Source organism: Struthio camelus, chromosome 3, assembly GCF_040807025.1.
Source record: "Struthio camelus isolate bStrCam1 chromosome 3, bStrCam1.hap1, whole genome shotgun sequence".
NCBI lineage: Eukaryota > Metazoa > Chordata > Aves > Struthioniformes > Struthionidae > Struthio > Struthio camelus.
The window spans coordinates 42,917,377-42,936,074 of NC_090944.1; the positions used below are offsets into that span (position 1 = coordinate 42,917,377).

At 38.2% G+C, this 18,698-nt stretch overlaps 2 long non-coding RNA genes across 3 annotated transcripts in view; both read left to right on the top strand.

Annotated features, from left to right (window-relative positions):
* Window positions 1-6,076, top strand: part of LOC104153289 (uncharacterized) — a 46,132-nt gene extending 40,056 nt beyond the window's left edge. For both annotated transcript variants that reach the window (XR_696211.2, XR_696212.2), the window contains 3 exons: window positions 3,232-3,336; window positions 3,689-3,820; window positions 5,242-6,076. This is a non-coding gene — a long non-coding RNA (uncharacterized lncRNA). The remainder of the gene's footprint in view (window positions 1-3,231; window positions 3,337-3,688; window positions 3,821-5,241) is intronic.
* A 716-nt stretch (window positions 6,077-6,792) lies between these two features.
* On the top strand, window positions 6,793-16,862 carry LOC138066566 (uncharacterized). Its single transcript, XR_011139880.1, has 3 exons — window positions 6,793-7,142; window positions 15,062-15,210; window positions 16,526-16,862. It is a non-coding gene; the product is annotated as an uncharacterized lncRNA (long non-coding RNA).
* The last annotated feature ends 1,836 nt before the right edge of the window (window positions 16,863-18,698 follow it).

Genomic DNA, 18,698 nt, shown 5'->3' on the forward strand with positions numbered 1-18,698 from the left:
AGACCATGCTGGAAGTTAGCGATTTCCTGAGAAATTTATGCCTGAAGCTGAGGATAAGGTTTCGTATTGTGTGCATCTGTAGACTCCTTAGCCCCATATGTGAGCATTTTTTTTTTCTTAACTAATGTCCCGAAAACTCCTTTTCTCTCCACCTTCTTCTTTCATTCTCTGGATTATGGGCTCTTTCCTCAAGCCATGTCTGGCTCTGTCTTCTGGATAGAGTTCAGAGTCTGGCAAAAAAAACAGCTATGCTGGTTAGTTAAATCTTTATTGTTCTCTCTCTCAGTCTCAAGTCCATGTTACAGAGGCCTTGAAATGCATTATAAACATATGTACTGTATGCGAATGAATGAAGCTGGACGGGCAGTTATCCAACAATGACTTTGCCTAAATGCAATTCTGACCCTAACCACTTCACTGCAATGTTGTAATAGAATTGCATCCTGTTGGCAGGGTGCCATGGCTTAAAAAACTAAGTCTGGTTTCAGCCCTTTGAGATTTGCAGTTCCTACCAACCTTCGGTCGCTAGATGTCAGGGTTTTTTTTCTGGCACCACCCATCCTGACCAAAATATTGTGCTTCTGTAGTTCAGCATATTACAGGCATTTCTTATCTGCTCTGGACTCCAAATGAAAGGAGAGAGAATGCAGATGAACATTACCAGTGCAATGTTAATGATTTTATTTATTTGAGTATGTGACAAACATTAAGAGCTTCACACTAAAATCTCACTTGCAAGTGCAGTGCTTAATACCATGAACTGACTCAAGAAAATCGTTCAAAATACTGATCAGTTTGCTGAGGAGTGCCTCAGTAACTGCAGTGGCTCTGGTACTTGTCTGAAGAGTGAAAAGTGCACCCTGAGGCAAGTCTCCACGACCCCAGTGATGGCCTGTGTTATGAGTCCTTTGTTCTGCAGCACTGAACAAAGCTAAATTCCAGCTAAATTTTCCTAGTCAACCACTGGATCATCGCTTCATTGTGGGAATGCACCCTGACGCAATGTGGCCAGTAAAGCAGATCTGAAGGTAACATCTAGAGTAGCAAAAACCAGCTCAAGGACTGCTCTCTGGCAATAAGACCTATAGCTCAAACTTGCTTGTCCCCAAGCAGAACCCCTCAAACGAGGACTTGAGCCCACACTTTGGCCTCATCTTATTTACTAATAAGAGAAGCCGTAACATGCCTGGTGGCTGCTGCAAGGACTGTGTTGTGCAAATCTCAGGCTACACTGATGGCCTCTGAAGGGCACAGCGACTGTAGTTAGACACACCTGACTACTGCCCCGAGGGTGACTAGTGCACAGCCTGTTCAGGGAATATAGAAGAGCCTGAAAACTACCTTTCAAACTGTGAGTTGTGGAACTTTGCAATCCTTTGCTCTCAGTACCAACAGCTTGTGTTTATGCCTCCATCCTGGCTCAAACGTGTGTGCAGCCTGTTCCCTAGCACCTCAGAAATTGTGCCATCACTCAGTAATCACTTGTCTTCTTCTATGTTTGTTGTTACTGAGCAAGGGTGGGTTGCTCCTTGAAAGTTATGTAATCTTGCTCTTAAGGTCAGAGGACAGTCTGTCTGTATATCAGTGACATCTAATCCTACTTTAGGAAATTGATCCTTTCCCCCCAAATTGTTGCTATCATATTATTATCGCCTGCACCTGGATTTATGCTTAAATGACAGACACAAGCTATATATATATATATTTGTGTATATGCACTTACCATTAACATATTTTGATTGCTCAAATCATTATTAAAGTTTACAGGTTTAGTACAGTTTGTTTTCCATACCCGTTCAGGCTATGATACCCTTTGCAAAATGTATCACTAAGATCTAGATATTCAAGTGTGATTCGTACATTTGTTGAGAAGAAATTGGACCATAACTACAGATAAATTTCACACAGACTACTAAACGAGTGACACATGTTCCACATGGACCAGGACTGAAACAAAGTCAGTGACCGAGCTGTAGAGGTTTCCAAAAGCTGCTGCCATTCCTATGAGTCATTCATGATATAAACATTTATATGCTTAGTTTTCTAACATGTACGTACATACACACATACACACACATATATACACGTATAACTACCTATCTATCTATCTGTGCAGGCACACCCTATATATGTCTTTAATATTAGTATGTTTCAACTGGTCTTGCATTAAATAATTTGAAAACTGACTCTTTACCTGACATAATAAGACATTAATATGAATACACAAAGAAGACATGAATAATAGTATAGAAAGAAGTACTGTGAAATTTAAAACACACACACCAGAAAGTCTACAATAGGCAGATATGTTTTAAAAAGATTGAAATTTGGGAGTGGAAAGGCAGCCATAGGGCCTTATGGGACTGTCATCACTATGCACAGGTTCCCACTCCCTCTCTAGCACATGTGGTCCTAATTGCTGTGTTGGCGAGACCGTGAAGCTGGAATCTTCATGAACTGGCTGAAGCATTGGCAGACATTTACTCATCCACTGTTAACAATTTTTAATGGAAAATCTGCATCCATTCATGTTAGAAAAATGCTTATGTTAAAACAGAGGAAAATTAAGGAGAGAAAACCAGATATCAGTAGCTTTCCTAGCTGCCAAAAGTGGATATTCTACTACTTCATTAGATTGTGTTGTATGAGATTTGAAGATAAAACAATGAATGCAATCAAACTTTAAAAAAATATTTTGCAGAATTTTGCAGAATTTTGACCATCTTTCTGACTCTGCATATGCTACAATTTATACAACTTATACAGCACATGAATGCACATTCAGAAGTTTTTTGTACCTGGCTAAAATTTGTGAGCAGGATACACTGGAAGTACATTATCCCTGCAGAATGACAGCTGCCTCACAGAGTGGTTAAAGCACATATCCTTAGAGACATATAAGCACTTCACTGATGATTGCTGTGCGTAACTTAACAGCTGTTTGACCACTGGAATTTTATTCTCAGTTAGAGGCCCTGCTTGCTGTTGCAGTTGCATTTGGGAGTTTTCTTGCACTTCACAGCTCTAAACACTCTCCTGGAATTAAACACTTATCCCATAGCATCTGCTTAAGAAAGATATTTCTGCAACAATAAGAAAAAGAGAATTACGAAGAGAAGTGAATAGTCTTCCAGTTCTGTTACTTACTGTGGTGTAGGAGATCACGTTCAAGCCTCTGATACATTAATTTGGAGCAGAAACTTGGTCTTATCTTTTCTACTCTAATCACAGGACTCATCTCAGCAGTGAATCTCTCTATCTCTCTGAAGCGCTCCACCTTGTTCAAATAAATAACGGCAGTAGTAGCAGAGATTGAGTCTATAGCCCAACATAAAAGTAAGTATGTACTGGTGCAGAAAACTTTATGAGGGTGAGGGGAAACAGAAGGGGTATGTGTTAAATAGGGCAGATGATTGGGCTGAAAAGAATTTACAGTTGGAGCTCCTCAAGGATCCAGGCCAATATTATTTAACATTTTCAGTATTGAAACTGACACAAGTGCTAAAAATGGGCAAATGAAATTTGTTGATGACACATGGCATCGTCAAATACAGACAGATAGTTATGCATTACAGGAGAAAGCAAATGACTTGAAAACTGAAGTGACAGAAATGGATTTAAATTTCATAGGTCAAAATTAGGGCATACGCTCATAGACCTGAAACAGATTCTTTTATCTCCCTTCTAGACATTCATCCACTGACAAATATAAAGAGAAGAGAAAGACCAGGTCCTGAGAAAGAATTGCAGGCTGGCTCCGAGCCATCAGTGCTTTTCTATATTGGGAAAAGGCAACAGATCCTAGAATGCATCCAGCAAGGTATTACTACAAAAAGAGAAATATTAATGTACTTATATAGTGCAGTGATAAATTTCATGTTGGAAGAAGTGTGGAGCAGGGCTACTGGAAGCCGCAGCAAAGAGAAAACTTTATTTACAATAGATTAGCAAAAGAGATGGGTTGTCTAACTTAGAAGAACAAATGTTTCAAAGGAATATGATCGCTGCTTCTAAATTCAGCGGGTATGCAAGTTCCAGTGAAGAAAGGAGCTATTTAAGTTAAAAGTCAACATAGGTAAGTGAATGTAAAATAGTAAATTAGTACTATTCAATTAGTGTGTGGAAAGGGTTGTTTGACAATCAAAGCAGTGAGGTTCTGGAACTGTTCCCAGTCATATGGGCTATTGGGAAAAACATCTTTAAAATGTAGTTTGATTGTTCTATAAAATGAATCAGAAAACAGAGTTGCCAGTTATATCAAGGTGCTCAATTCAACGACTCAAAGTCTGCAGTCTTGAGGGCAGAGTATGAACTTGAACCTTGGTTGCTCACATCTTCCCAGTAACCTTCGCCACCAGTACTCAATCACCGTGAATTTGTTTCCACTAACTCTGTTCCCAGAGTTAGTGTTCCCATATCTTGCTTTGACATGTGCTTTTGACGCTTTGCATGATTAGGCCATGCAGTTAAACTGGGAAAAACGTGTATACGTAGTGGACTTAGAAATTCAATTCCTTTAAAGCATCTGGACCAAAGTACCTTGTCCATGATAACATGGGAAGTCTGTGGTAGAGCAGGAAACCAAGTCTAAATCTAATGGTCATCTTTCCAGGGGAATTCATTAGGGATCATAGAGAACTAAGTTGAAATCTCTTTGTAAGGACAGTCTTACATCTTGCACGAGAAATGTTGCCCTGTGTCTGAAAATTCTTTCAACAACATTGTCATAGGAACAGATTTGTTTCTCATTTTAATGAATTGTTGTTTTCCAGTAAAATACACTTCACCCAAAATCTTCCAGCCAGTTTTCACTCCAACATCCTAACCACTGGGGTGTGGGCTGTTTTGGAGAAGAGGAAAGACTATCTCTTGTTTTTTAAATTAAATATTTCAAAGGATGTCATTTTCATTCTATCATAAAATGAAACCAAATGTTGAAACTTTACCATTTTTCTTAAAGCAGAATTCTTACTTTCCATCCAGGAACTTTCCAGCTGCCATTTGATTCACTAGGCCATGCTTCTCATGAGTAGATGCAATCATGTCAATTACAAAATTCACAGTGAAGCCGAAATCAGTATTTCTATAGAATCTTTGTTAATGACATGTGACCAAGGCTCAGCACTAGCTTCGTAGCAAAAATGAAAAGTGTCTTTTTGGTCCTTTGGGGTAATGGAATACAATATTTGGTACTTTGGCACTTTTTAAAAGTCTGCTATTCCTTTTACTCATAATTCACAGAATCACACAGAATCACAGAATGGCCAAGGCTGGAGATCATCTAGTCCAACCCACCTGCTCAAGCAAAATTTCTTTTCCAAGGATCAAATCTAATTATAAAAAGCATGATAAAAGTCTTCAGAACTCATAGAGAGGTATACTTTCTGACTTCTCTGTCTCTCTTCATTTGTATTTCTGGCTTTTGTCTCCTTATAAATTTACTGCCAATCGTCAGCCTTTTGCCAGAAGGTGAGGTGAAAGTGATGAAGGAATTCTACCAGTGCTTAAGCAGAAACCCGTAGAACCATTGAGTGCTGTCTTGATGTAGTAATTAAATATCAGTGTCTGGTGAGCTGCAAAATGCTGCAACCCCATTAGAATATGGAGAAAGAAGAAAATCCTGTTCTTAGTATACATCCAGGGATGTACAGGGATACTGGATGCTCTCTTTGAGGGCCAGTTCCTTGAGTCATGAAAATTTCAGCCTTAATTTTTAAAAGTATATCTAGTGTTCATATGAAATAAATAATTCTTTCTCCTCAATGTTTTACTAGGTATTAGGTATTAAATTAAACTTATACTGAATGGGATTTTTTTAATATAGTGCCACTATCTGTTAACAGATACTTTATTCTAGAAATCACGCAGCCACAACACTGCACTTTTGCAGCACCGACTTGCCTTAATCACAATCACATAATTATTGCATGAAATCTCTTTATGGAAGCTGTGATGTTATCTGACTATCCAATAATGCATTTCTGTCATGTTGGAACAGTAGCATGCCTAAATAATGTTGACATTTAATCTTCATTCTTAAGGCCTTGATTTTGTAATAGTATGTTTCATTTCTGCATTTTTCCTGTGCATATTGCTCTCTAGTATGAAATACATACTTTCAGCCTTAAGTCTGTTTTATTATTATTGTTAAATCTATTTTTTATTATTTCTGTGTTCGTCTGGCTTACATACTCAGAACATTTCATGAATACTTAAAGGATGATTGCCTACTTCTGAGATTATTTGGCCAAACAACCATTAATTTTACAATGGTCACTACAGAGGTTATAAAGTTTTCTGACTCCAAGCTTCTCTAATATCTGCCTAAAAAGAAACTTGTGTGCATTCAATACAGAATACTGAGGGGCTGGCTATGATACTGCACCCCAGGGTTAGATGAAAAGTGGTATCATCTCTGGCAGTTCAGTGAGGGATGCTGCATCAGTGCAATCCACTGGACAAGCACTTTCAGCCTAAGACATGACTGGCTTCTTATCTGACTGCTGCAGCCATCCATTTTGGTGGGCCTGCCGGGGTGGTGGTGAATCACAGGTTGATATCTTCTTTCCTCCATTTCGGAAGTTTAGTTCTTCAAGTAAAGCAGTGAGAAAATAATACCCTTCAAGTTCACAGTCGAGCACAAAAACTTTGAAAGACTACCAGTGTTGTGTGTTCTTGTTACACCTAAAATATCAGCTCAGAGAAAGAAGAGGCTACACATGCAGGAAATGCATATGCCCAAGTAACTGGACTGACTAGATCCCATATGAAAGGTAAGTTTTGTAGACCTGCTACAGGCAGCACAGTGTTGAGAATGTAAAGTCTTTTAACACCTATGGTCAGTGACCGCAGTTATCCTGACCATCTAATGGAAAAAATGAAGAAACCTACGTACTAGTGGCCTGCATTGTTCAGTCTTGGTACCACTGTGATATACAGTGGGCTTATCTCATATATTTGGCAATGTGGATGACCTCATTTTCCCTCCAATAGATCAACCCCACAGAAATAGAAAGCATCTTCATGAAAGAGTAAAAAGGATTCAAAAATTACCTTCAGTCATGACAAGAAGCTTCCAAAGCCATCTTTCCCTTCATTTCATCTCTGTCGAAATCACCAGGAACAGGATGTGCCAAACTCAGGTAAAGGACTTTCCAAAATATGGTATAGCTCTACCACACAATCAGCTACACCACGAAAAACTAGAAAAAGACTGTGGTTAAAAGAGAATCTTTGCGGTCAACAAACTTGTCAGGACCAATTGGAGCTAACGCTCATGCTGTCCAAGCTGAAAACTTGGCCTTGCAAACAGCTGAATATGTTCATCAGCCTGCAATAGGGTGTTACAGAATAAATTATGAACCGGATTGGTACCACTTCTTCATATTAAGGCTGCAAACATTTTCTGTTATAAGACCTACCTGCTTCTACTTTTGCCAAACTAACCGCTTAGGTTGAAATTTTCCATGCAAGGCATTTGCCTCATGAAGAAATCTTTTGGAAAAATTGGACCAAAATGTTTCTGCTCTGAAGCAAGAGAAAAACATGCTATTTTTTGCTATTAAAAACACAGTATTGTAACCTTTACTTTGGCGGCCCTTGTACCCTCATATGTTGGAGCAGGAACTTGACATTTGGCAAAAGGGTGGTCCTTGTGTTACTAATGTGCTTTTTGCTATCCATATGCTAAACCACCCATACTGTAATTCTTGGAGAAATCCAATCTGCTTGAACGCTCTAGAAGCTTACTAAAGCTTGACCACAAAAATCACAGAAGTTTTTGTTCTGACTGAGCACACTCAAGCTTCTCCCCGTTTCTAAAGCCACCAGTCTGTATACCATTCACACAAAACAATGGGCTGCGCATCTTCTCCTCACATTTGAATGGTTCATTCACTGTCCCCAGCATGGTATTGTGCTGTCTTCCCATATATTCAGGGAGGATTCTGGGCTTTTCTTAACATAGTTATTTCCAGGCTGCTTCCATCTGGGATGGAAGGGCAGATGTCAGAAGGGAGAGGGAGAAAGTCATCCCTTCTGCACTGCTGAGCGGTTCATTACTGATGCCCAGCAAGCATCAAAGGAGAAGATATTTTCCTCAAAGGCAGACAGGGCAAGAGTTGAATGTAGGACACCAGAAGAACATAGTGAAAAAAGCAACAGAACAGGATTTAGAAGTGGATGTTGATGCAGAGCAGGGAGTGGTAGGGGACTGTAGTTTGGACTGACTGGTCAAAAAACTGACTTGGAGCCAAGGAAGGAAATCTACAGGCAAAACCAAGGCTACGTAAACGCTGGGTCAAAAAGTCTGGGTGGAAAAGTTACCTTTCTCGTAACTAGAAAATAGCAGGACAAGTGGAAGGATGTTTGAGTTAAGAAGCAAAAATCTATGTTTAGCAAAGACTAGAAAAGAATCCTAAAAAGGAGTCAGGCTTCTGAGAAAAATAACATGTCTGGGCAGAAATTACTAATGCTTTAGTGCCAAGCCCACTTTGGAGCATGGAATAACACGTCAAGTTCAACCAATCTCACCATCCCTTTCCTGGGACCCATGAAAGTCACTGACATGGTATCTCATGTTTCTGTACCTTTGGTCCACACTTAGAATAGCAGCCTATCATTGCTATCCCTCACTTCATTAGCTCAAGCATCAAAATTGTGATCAGATTTACAGCTGATTGATTGAGAAAAGGAAAAGGCCTATTTCCAGCGAGTAAAAAACATCATAAGGACTCCCCACATCAACTGGAGCGTTAGGGAATCACAAACTGAAAATGGTTAAAATTTGCTGATCTACAGGTTGCAGCCTTTCTGGCAGCCCTTGTAGACATTAATGCAGTGAAGTTTCTGTTTTTCAGCTTTCTTTTTAAAAATTAAAGAAATTGCATAAACATGGTGAAAGAACAACCTTAAGACTCAGGTTTTCAGCCAACCATCTCTGTCATTACTCAGTCTTGGTTCTCTGTCAGTGTAAGCTTTCTTATACGCTAAGTAAAACAGGGATTCGCTTTAAAAAATAGATAATTGTATCAATGATCATCTTGTAATGTATAAGCATGAGTCAAGCAACTGCTTTCAGCATTTGATAGTTCCGAGTGTTTTTGCAGCTTGAATAAAAATTTTAAAGTTCTATTTTGATAGTGTCTTTTCCACTCTCTCTCTACCCAAGTACTAGATCAACAGGGTTAGCAGACTAAAAACACAGTGGCTGAAGATCAAAATGACCACATGACCTTAACTCTGTCCTCTGGAGTCTATACAGCAAAGCAGCTTTTCTCCCACTGGAGCAAAACATTGCTTTCAGATACTACCATAATAGTTCTGCATTTCTGTGACCTAATGTGCGTAGAAATTGAAGCTCTTGTTTCTTTTCTTCTTTTATTAGTTCAATTAATTGCCTCATTTCTCTTCCTAAGTTATCCACTTCAACAAACACTATTCAAAGCTCTCTAAGAACACAGTTATCTCTTGAAATTCTTGGCTTAAAGGTGTAGCAAAAAGTCTGTCATGGATTTTGGTGGTTCTACATATTTTGTGCTGTAAACATTGAAAATCTGTGTATTTGTAAAAGAAAACCCTGTTTTTTGCAAACTTTTAAAACCACAGAAGAACTGTCAGAGTAGTGAGAAGCAATGTCATGTGAAACCTGCACGAAATTTATGCAAATAAGTATGCCTTTTTGAAACGTATTGTGTAAAGCTTATGAGGATTTATGACAGTGATAACAGGGAGCTTAACTGTGACTTTTAATAAGAATTTTAACAGTCTGTTGACAGTACATGTTATATTTGACTCATTTAAAACTCAGAAACTCCTGTTATCTACCTGGTATACCACCAAGTGCTATATAACTGTGTGATAAAAATCTTATGGAAATAGAGCTTACTAAATTGTTCATCACTAACTATTTATCAACACATACAAATGCATGGAATCTCTTCTTATCTATACGCTAAACTATATATAAAAAAAGGCTTGTCTATACTTTTAGCATGTCCTACCTGTTGGTCCCTTCCAATATTTCTGCCATTCAAGATGTTGAATTTCAAACATTTGTAACATTTTCGTATTGTCAATAGTTTTCAGGGAGTAAAAAATAGCCTATAGATTCAACTAAGCTGTATTTTTTTCTTAAAGCATACTATGACTTTTTTAATAAATATATTTTGAAAGAGATAAAAGCTATTATTTTTCCTCTTTTAAAGTATTTATTTAAAAAATATGTTCAGAGTTTACTGTGGCATTTTTAAGACAGATTTTGTAAACTAGGCTTCAACAATTTTTGGAATGGCCAAGTGTTCAATGTTCTGAGTAGCAGGATGCTGAATGGAAATGTTAGCGTAACCCAAAAATTGCGGTACACTGGCATCTGCTTTCTAGAATAACAGCAGTTACCACATATGTACTTAAACATGATTGTCTTAAATTATATATTGTAAAGTTTTAAATTACACCAGACCCAGAAAAATATTTTTGATGGAAAAGCAAATACTTTAATACTTGACTTGCTGCTCAAAGGGGCTATAAACAGGTGTGGTCACAAAGCCTTCTAAATACAAAGCATACGCTGCTCTAGCCTGTGTTGCCATCCTGGGATTTATCTTCCCTGACATCTTAAAGTAACTTCAACAAGTCATATTTGGCAGCCTAATCTTTCCTATGAACCTAGCTTTTCTGATAATTTCATATAATGGTCTCTACCCATGGCCTTGATTTCCATTGCTTCCAGGAGATACTGAATTCTTTTACTCTCCAGAACTGAAGATCCTATAACCTGTCTGGTCTGCATCACAGTGACTCACCTAGAAAACCAAGCTCTGCTATGCCAGTTCCCAGGTGGTGATTGGATTCCCTCGTATCTGCCACTCAGTCTTTGTACAAGTTTTGAGATTTTGTCTCACTGAGGCAGAGACCGAGAACTTAGAACTAGTAGGACTCTAACTGGCACCAAAGCTGAGAAAAAAACGGTTCTCTAACACCTTTTAACCTCATCCTTAACATAGTCAGAGTTTAATATTAAACCTGCTGTGGGTTTAACAGCCTTCAGATTTGTGAGATATGAATGCTCAAAGCTGAGAAGAACCACAAAAGAAAATAAGTATGAGGAATCTTCCTTAACACTAGGTCACAGAGAGACGGACACTATGAATATTTTGTCAAATTAAGAATAAAGCAGAAGCAGAGGCAGAAGTAACTATTCCTTTTCAGCTCCATTCACAGCACCCATGCTCTATATGGGGTAGCAAGAGGTGAATGTTATTCCAGCTCAGACAAGAGGATAGGCAGTACTCCAAAACTCTCACTTCCACCACTCAGTCCAGGAAAAGAAATAGGGCAGGCACTTCAGGCATAAGAGTAAGAAAGATGGTGCTCAAGAAAAATTCTAATCAAAGCAGCACAAAGGGTGGGACACCAATTCTCCAATCTTCTGTGATAACTGAGACACTGAGGTAGCTACAGAAGAATGACTAATTTTTACTCACAGGCATGAGTTCTTGTCTTATTCTTCTCTTTCAGAAGTCCAATTCATTTTTAATAATGACCTTGATAAAAATAGTGTTCTATTCCTGCATCGTAACCTTTTTAAGCAATAAAGTGATTTATGTATTCAGACAAGGGCAGGGAAAAATGTTCTCTTGAGAGTGGTGAATGAATTGAGAAACAGCAAACTTTCAGTGCACCCTTAGAATTGGGGACCTGCAGTTGACCTCACTGCATTGGCTGAGGTAGGAATCAGGGACACTCAAATCTACGACTGCAGAGTATAATCTTTCTAGGTAAGTGATAACAAAGACCTGTTTTGCAAGAAACAAAAGGGATGTGAAAATGGCTTTTAACCCAAAGAACACAGGCTTTCATCAATTCTTCAGTCTCTGCTTGATTTCACTGACCCTCACTGGGATTATTTCAGAAGCCAAATATTGCTGAAACGAAAGAGCTCTATGAAAAAGGTTACACAGTTTGAATACCTGTGAGAATAGAGAGCTTAACCCAGTGACTCATGGAAATTCTTCCATCCCTTTATTCTTATACAAACCACATCCTTCTCCCCTTCTACTTTCATATTGTTTCTCCAGTTGTAATTCCTGTACAAGTCTTAGCTGGACAATGAGCCAATTTTAAGTATGTTACAGTATGTAAGTATGTATAGCAGACTTAGTGGGAAACATCTCGCCCACGTTGACAGATGAGCACAATCACCGTGATCTCTGCAGGCTCTTAGTGTGAAATAGAGCTGACTCGACTGGGAACCATCTGTACATATCAGCGCAAAACTGCATCTTTGTTAATAAAACCTCCTGAGGGGAAGCAGGTATCCGCACAATCACATGCTCATGTGTCTGAATGGCTTCTGCACCCAAGCTGGCTTGAAGCCACCAGCCCAGACTCTGGAGGAGCTGGTTTGCAGTTCTCTGCACCTGACCATAGATGCACCTTAGCTCACAGTTTCAGAAGAACTGGATTTTGAGTGACTGCAGAAGGAATAATGTTTTTTCCAGTAAGTTTGCTATTACTTTTTCCTGCTGCATCAGACAGGCTTACTTGCTGTTCCAGGCATCAATCTAATAGGCATGGGTAACTAGATACACCATATGTATCTTTGAATCAATGGAAAAAATGTTTCCCTTGTCAACAAGCACCTCAGTCATAACAAGAATTAAAGTTCAAACACTTTTAATGTAAGGTTTATGGTAAGAGTAATCCCACACATGTTCTTCATAGTGACTTTGGCATTTTAGTTCTGTTCAGCCACTTGACTTTTCAAATTAGATGTTATTTATATGAAGAATTTGATGGCAAAGCCATTTGGAGACTCTTTGGGTTCATACGTGCCTATAAGGCAAAACCATCCCCACCCAAAGGAAACAAAAGGCAGTGTGCTAGTTTAACCAGAGAAAATGCTTCTGATGGCTGACATTTAGGGAGCATAGCATAATGGGTGCACCCTATATTTCTTACTCACTTTAATTTCTAAAAGACTTATTTTGTGCCAGGAGAGGTTATTCTGGTGTTCAAGAACGTAGTTAGTTGTGCCAGTAAATCAGGCATTGGCTCATGCATTGAACTAGGAAGACAGATGCTCGGCAAGGGACTGTTCCTCCTCCTCTGGCGTACTAGAGGAGAGTAGGATCCTGCTAAAAAACTAGCATGTGATCATGTTATCAAAAGCTGCATCCACAAGCATGAAGAACTTGTATTAAAGTTGCATAGGCAACCCTAATTCTGATATTTATAGGTTATAAATGCCTGACTTTGCAATAATATTCTTTTGAAGTTTGAATATATGAGTGCATATGTGAAAGAGATGCATTTTTACTGTGCGTCATCACAAATCTGTATCTTTTGAATTGTTAGAAAAATTATGAGGAAATACGTGTGACTGTGTTAGTGTTTAATATATGTATCAATGAGTATTGTGGTTTTAGAATATTTACAAAGTAGATGCCATTGCTATTACATAAAACGGAGTCATTTTGCATCTGTAATGTTGCACGCATATATCTAACCCAGTTTGAGGTTTGGTGGGGCTGTCTGTACAAATAACCCTGTATTAAATCCATCTCTTTACTTTCTGCAAAAGATTAAAATTATTTCAATAGGAGAGTGCAGTTAAATTGTTCTGTGGCTTATGAAGAACAAAATTTTGCCAGCTGAAACGTTTGGCAATTCAGTTGCTCAGCTAAGGCCGAAATACCAATACCAACCACAGGCATGAGTTTCATATTCCTCAGGACTCTTTGGTGAAGAAGGTAGATTGAGGAGTTCCCTTGAATCAGCCTTAGGGCAACTTAGGATTGGATTTATAAAAAGTCTTTCGTTTAAAAAATAAATCAATATCAAACCTATTTGCTTTCACAAGCTATCACTTATGACTAAGTAGTTCAGAGTCATCACGGTCCTTTTACCACTTCATCTTCTGAGCTGACAATGCAAAATGTTGAGAATAATATCATAAAGTACTGTTAGAACATTGTTTAGTCTAGTGGACAGTGGCTGACATTAAAATATTTTAATTTTTTTCAGTAAATAATTTTAAGTGATAAGAACATCACAACAATGCTATGTAGCCTTTTTTTTCTTAGAAGGGCTGTTTGTTCCTTGAGCCATGGACCTCATACTTTTCTACAGCTAAGAAGAAAAGTTAAAACTCCACTAGTTCCTCAGAAAGAATAATTACTATAGCATACCATCATTCAGAGAAGGAATTAGTTATCCAGAGCTATTACTGTCAGATTGGTATCAATTAGCTTATCAGGATGAGCCCTATGTCTTCTGCTACATCTGGGTTATCTTTTAGTTGTCCAAAACCCACAAGCGGTTTGGGCAACGCCACTTTTATACCAATGCCACCTGCTTTCAACTTCAAGGAAATACATGTCCTTTTAGTTTTCAACTCATTTCAGCAGTCTATTTTGCTCCATTGAATAATGTACTCACCTACAGCTGTAGCATTGTCTATTGCTGCAAAAAGGAACACGTCTTTGCTAGTCATCATGAATTTAGGTAAAACTTCCCCCTAAACTTATGAGATCCACTCTTCAGCCTTAGAGCAGTCAAGCACAAACTCTTCTTTAATTTTTTATTTCTTCTGAACTCTCCTTTTAAAATTTTTCCAGATGTGCTTCTTTTTTATTTTGAATGTAATACCCCACTAATTTTTGTATTAGTTTCATGCTGGCCTGAGGAGTAGTGAGAATTGAGATGGGAGACGCTTGAGCAGGGAGTTCCTCTGCGGATGGGTTAAAGACCCAACTGTGCAAACTTATTCAATAGTATGCTTAATTAAGAATGGCAATTATATACCAAGATTTTAGTGGTAGTTAAGGCTGAGGCTGATTGTGATTTTTTCAACTAAAAACATTTCTTCAGGAGACATATATTCTCTGAAACTCAGGTATGCAACTCAGCATCATTTCTCAGGTCTGGGATAGAATTTGTAGTCAAACACAGCTAAGAGATTTGGGAGCCCAGGATAGTGGTGGCTATAGCACTCGGCTGGGTTATGTGGGAAGGAGGAAGGCAGTCCATAACGAGCTAGAAAGTTTTCTCTTTCTCTCAGTCTCTCCCGTTGATGCTCCTCTGCTCTGCTGAAAATGTGAAACATTCATTAAGCCTGATATATAGATCACTTCACTGTCATGACGTGGTCCCGGACTCACTTATTTGTTCCAAATCAAGCCAAATGACAGCAAGGTTTCTGCATATCAGGTATGTGCCCTACATATGGACCACTAGTACAAGCCTTCTCTGTAAAACTAAAGTTTTCTTCAGCGGATGCAACTTAACTAGAACCAAAATGCAACTAAAATAAAACCCAAATGAGTCAACTTCATTTTTTCAAGTATAGGATGAAATTTGTTAAACACATGTGAGAGAAAGAATCCTGTTCAAAACTAAACTAAACTGTTTAAGCTAATTTGTACCATGCTGGTAAAACTGGATTAGGGACTGACTTTGTATGCTGTTATACTGGCAGATTCCTCTAGTGGAAGAGCTATGATGAGCAACTGAGAGTAGGTTGGGAGCAATGTCAGAAGTTAATCAAAACACCAGCCCAGATGCAGCCAAAAAAGTGCATCTGACCAAATCATCACGTCAGCTACAATAATTCCATACTTTTTTCTCCTATCTTCCCCTTTAAAATGTGACTCACATGTAGCTAACAAACACAGGTTTTCTCATTCGATATGTTTCACTCACTGCTGTAATTGCAGTATGTGTTGTTCAAGGAAACATACTGTTTTCTCTTTACATTGATTACCTCAGGTACAGATAATAATGCTGTTTGCTCCAACTGGACTTCATCCCAGGTCATAGCTAATCCTTCTTTCAGCCGTATTGAAAATGTATATCATACACATTTCCGTTTACTTTCTGAGTTGCAATTACTTGCAATCCTCCTAGAGTGCCTAGAACAAAGTGCCAACATTTCCCATAAAAATTAGTATGTTATTCTGTAGATACAAATTACTTCTGTTTAGGAAGACTCTTATGGTAGAGCATCTATAACACCTTTCTATTATGCTCATGTTGCAGTAGGAAATTTAGCATGCAAGGGCAGACTCTTGATCTTTCAAATGAATATTTCAAAATTGTAAGACTCGTTTCTGTGCAAATATATGCGTCTCATTTTCTATTGCCCCCTAGAATTAAAAGTCAGTGAAAATATCAAGTTTTAAAATATATACTTTTTTTTTTTTAAGAACAAAGTTTTAATACAGAACACCAGTGTATCATCAAAGCTGTCAGGAGATACATAGACTTCAATGTGATATTTTTATTGTTATACTTTAGTGCAGAGTTTAATGAAAATGAGATTTGCTTTCATTTTAGAGAGTAAACATTTCTGTGCTAAGATGACTGGTAGATGCTGACAGCATGCCACACAGCTCATCTGCATGAGAAAATGCATCATGGCTATATAATTCTCAATACCTTTAAATAGAAAAGCATATTTCTATAAAGGCACAAAAGTTCAAACTAAAATAAATATTGAAACTAATTATTTTCTTTATTTCCATAGGTGTACTGGAAGAGCGAAGAAGTATGGAAAAGGAAAGACAGAATAAGGGACTGAACGAAGCCCAGTCAGTCGGATTATCTGCAGAGCTGTTGGGGTTGTTATAACCATGCTTTGAGACCCATTGTGCCATGCTCTGTACACCGCAGAGGGGCAGAGAAACCTTACCCTGGGAAGATTATGCTTTAAATAGACCCAACAGATGCAACAATGGGGAAGGAAAATTTCATACATCCACAGCATATTGTCTGCTATTGGTAAATGTCTCATTACTCTTAAGACATTTGCTGCGCAGGTGCATTTTAATGGGAAGGCTTCACTAGAAGGAAACCAACTAGAAGGAAAAATGAAGGAAGAAGTGATGAGGGGGGCAAGTCTGGGTAAGAAGAAGATAAAAGTAATTTGTGCCAGTGAATCCTGCAGGATAAAAAAAAAAAAAAAAGATATCACATCAGTAAAGCTTCATATGAGCCTCAAAGGTTTACTATGGCAGGCATGCAGGCTGCCAGCCTCCTTCCCTAAACGGCATAGAAGGGAATGATGAAGTCAACGTTCACATGTAATTGCTTCTGACTGCTCAAACCAACCTCAAAAATATTCACTGATGGTTTGGGTGATGGCACAGAAGACTGGCCCGAGTCCAGAGCTGTAGCAAATGATTACAACCACTCTATTACTGTGATGCTGTGTATACATGCTTTTTGCTCTCTTTATGTTTCAGTTTTACATGGTACATGTGCTAACGGTTTTAGAGAAATAATTTATAGCAGATCATCTCTCTACAGTTGCTACATATATATGCAGAAAAAGTGAAGAATGAAAAAGCAATAAAAGTAGAATTATATCGTGAGCCAGCTTGTCATGAGGCCAAAATGCTAGCTATCTATTAAAGCATGGTTTACTCATAATTGTCTTATTATTTTATAACCATGCACTTTGGGAAATGGAGCCGTAGCAGAGTGTTCAGAAATGAACCAATGAAATCTGGCATTATATAAGTTAAATTAAAAGTGTATGGGTGAGTCACTCCCTGGGTAGGGAGTTACTTTAATCAACAAGAGTATGATAAAAAATTTTAGTTGATAGTTAGTTCTATTCCTTCTTTGCATATCCTTGTACAAAATTATAATATTAGTAATATTTCATCTTCTAATCTTCATGATTTATGAGGCTGTTACTGTCTCATATGCAAACTATGCCCCAGATTCTTGAGAATTTGAGAATATTTTCAAATCTGCAAAGATTTTTACTTACACAAGACTCCTACTGATACTGTGAAAGGCCTATGGGCCTCAAGGCTCTGTAAAACCTGAACTTGATTAGTTTAGTACTGAAAGTAATACCTCTCAAGGACGAATGGAGACTTCCAGCACAAATGAGGCAAGTAGAATTTACTTTTGGAAATCATGCCTGTCTGTATGGTAAATTTGCTGCCAAGTAATATACTATCTATCTTATTAAAAATAAGCTTCAAGTACTTTAAAAGTCTGGAATTATCTATAAGGATATCTATATATCTATAAGGAATCTATAAGGAATGAGCATATATTTTAAACAACCACAATATACTTCTTCAAAAAGGAGCTAGAATATCATACAGATTTTGTAAAGTCAGACCTATTTAAATTTTCAAGCATGGCGCATTATCAGTTATTAGCTTCTAAAAACCCAAAGCATTGGATTTTTGTGAAATATGGCAATACTTCAGACTTACATTTTGGCTCTGTAGAGCCAGGATCACTCCCTGCTCTTTACTATAGAATCACACCGTGACAAACAATAGCTTGATTGCAGGATGCTTTCATGAGGTGCACAATTCAGTTTTAACAGGCTGCCCTGCTTGACTTGCCTACAGATTTGAACTTTGACCCTCCCCAATGGAGCTGAAGACTCTGGAAAGCTCAGTCTTGCTTTATTTACCCCTAAATGAAAATTGAATTGTTTATGTAAAGTAGAATAATTCCTTTAGCAGAATGCAAAGGTGACCAGCATCTGCAATCTGATAATGGGCACAAGTTTGGAAGATGAGTAAAGCCTCAGATCCCAGCTCCAAAATACATGCAAGAGGGAACTAAATCTGCTCCCCACATTTGAAGCCTCTAGTTGGACTGCAAGATAGTCGGGGTGCTGAAGCACATGAAATACAAGGAGAGGCTGAGGGAGCCGGTTTTGTTCA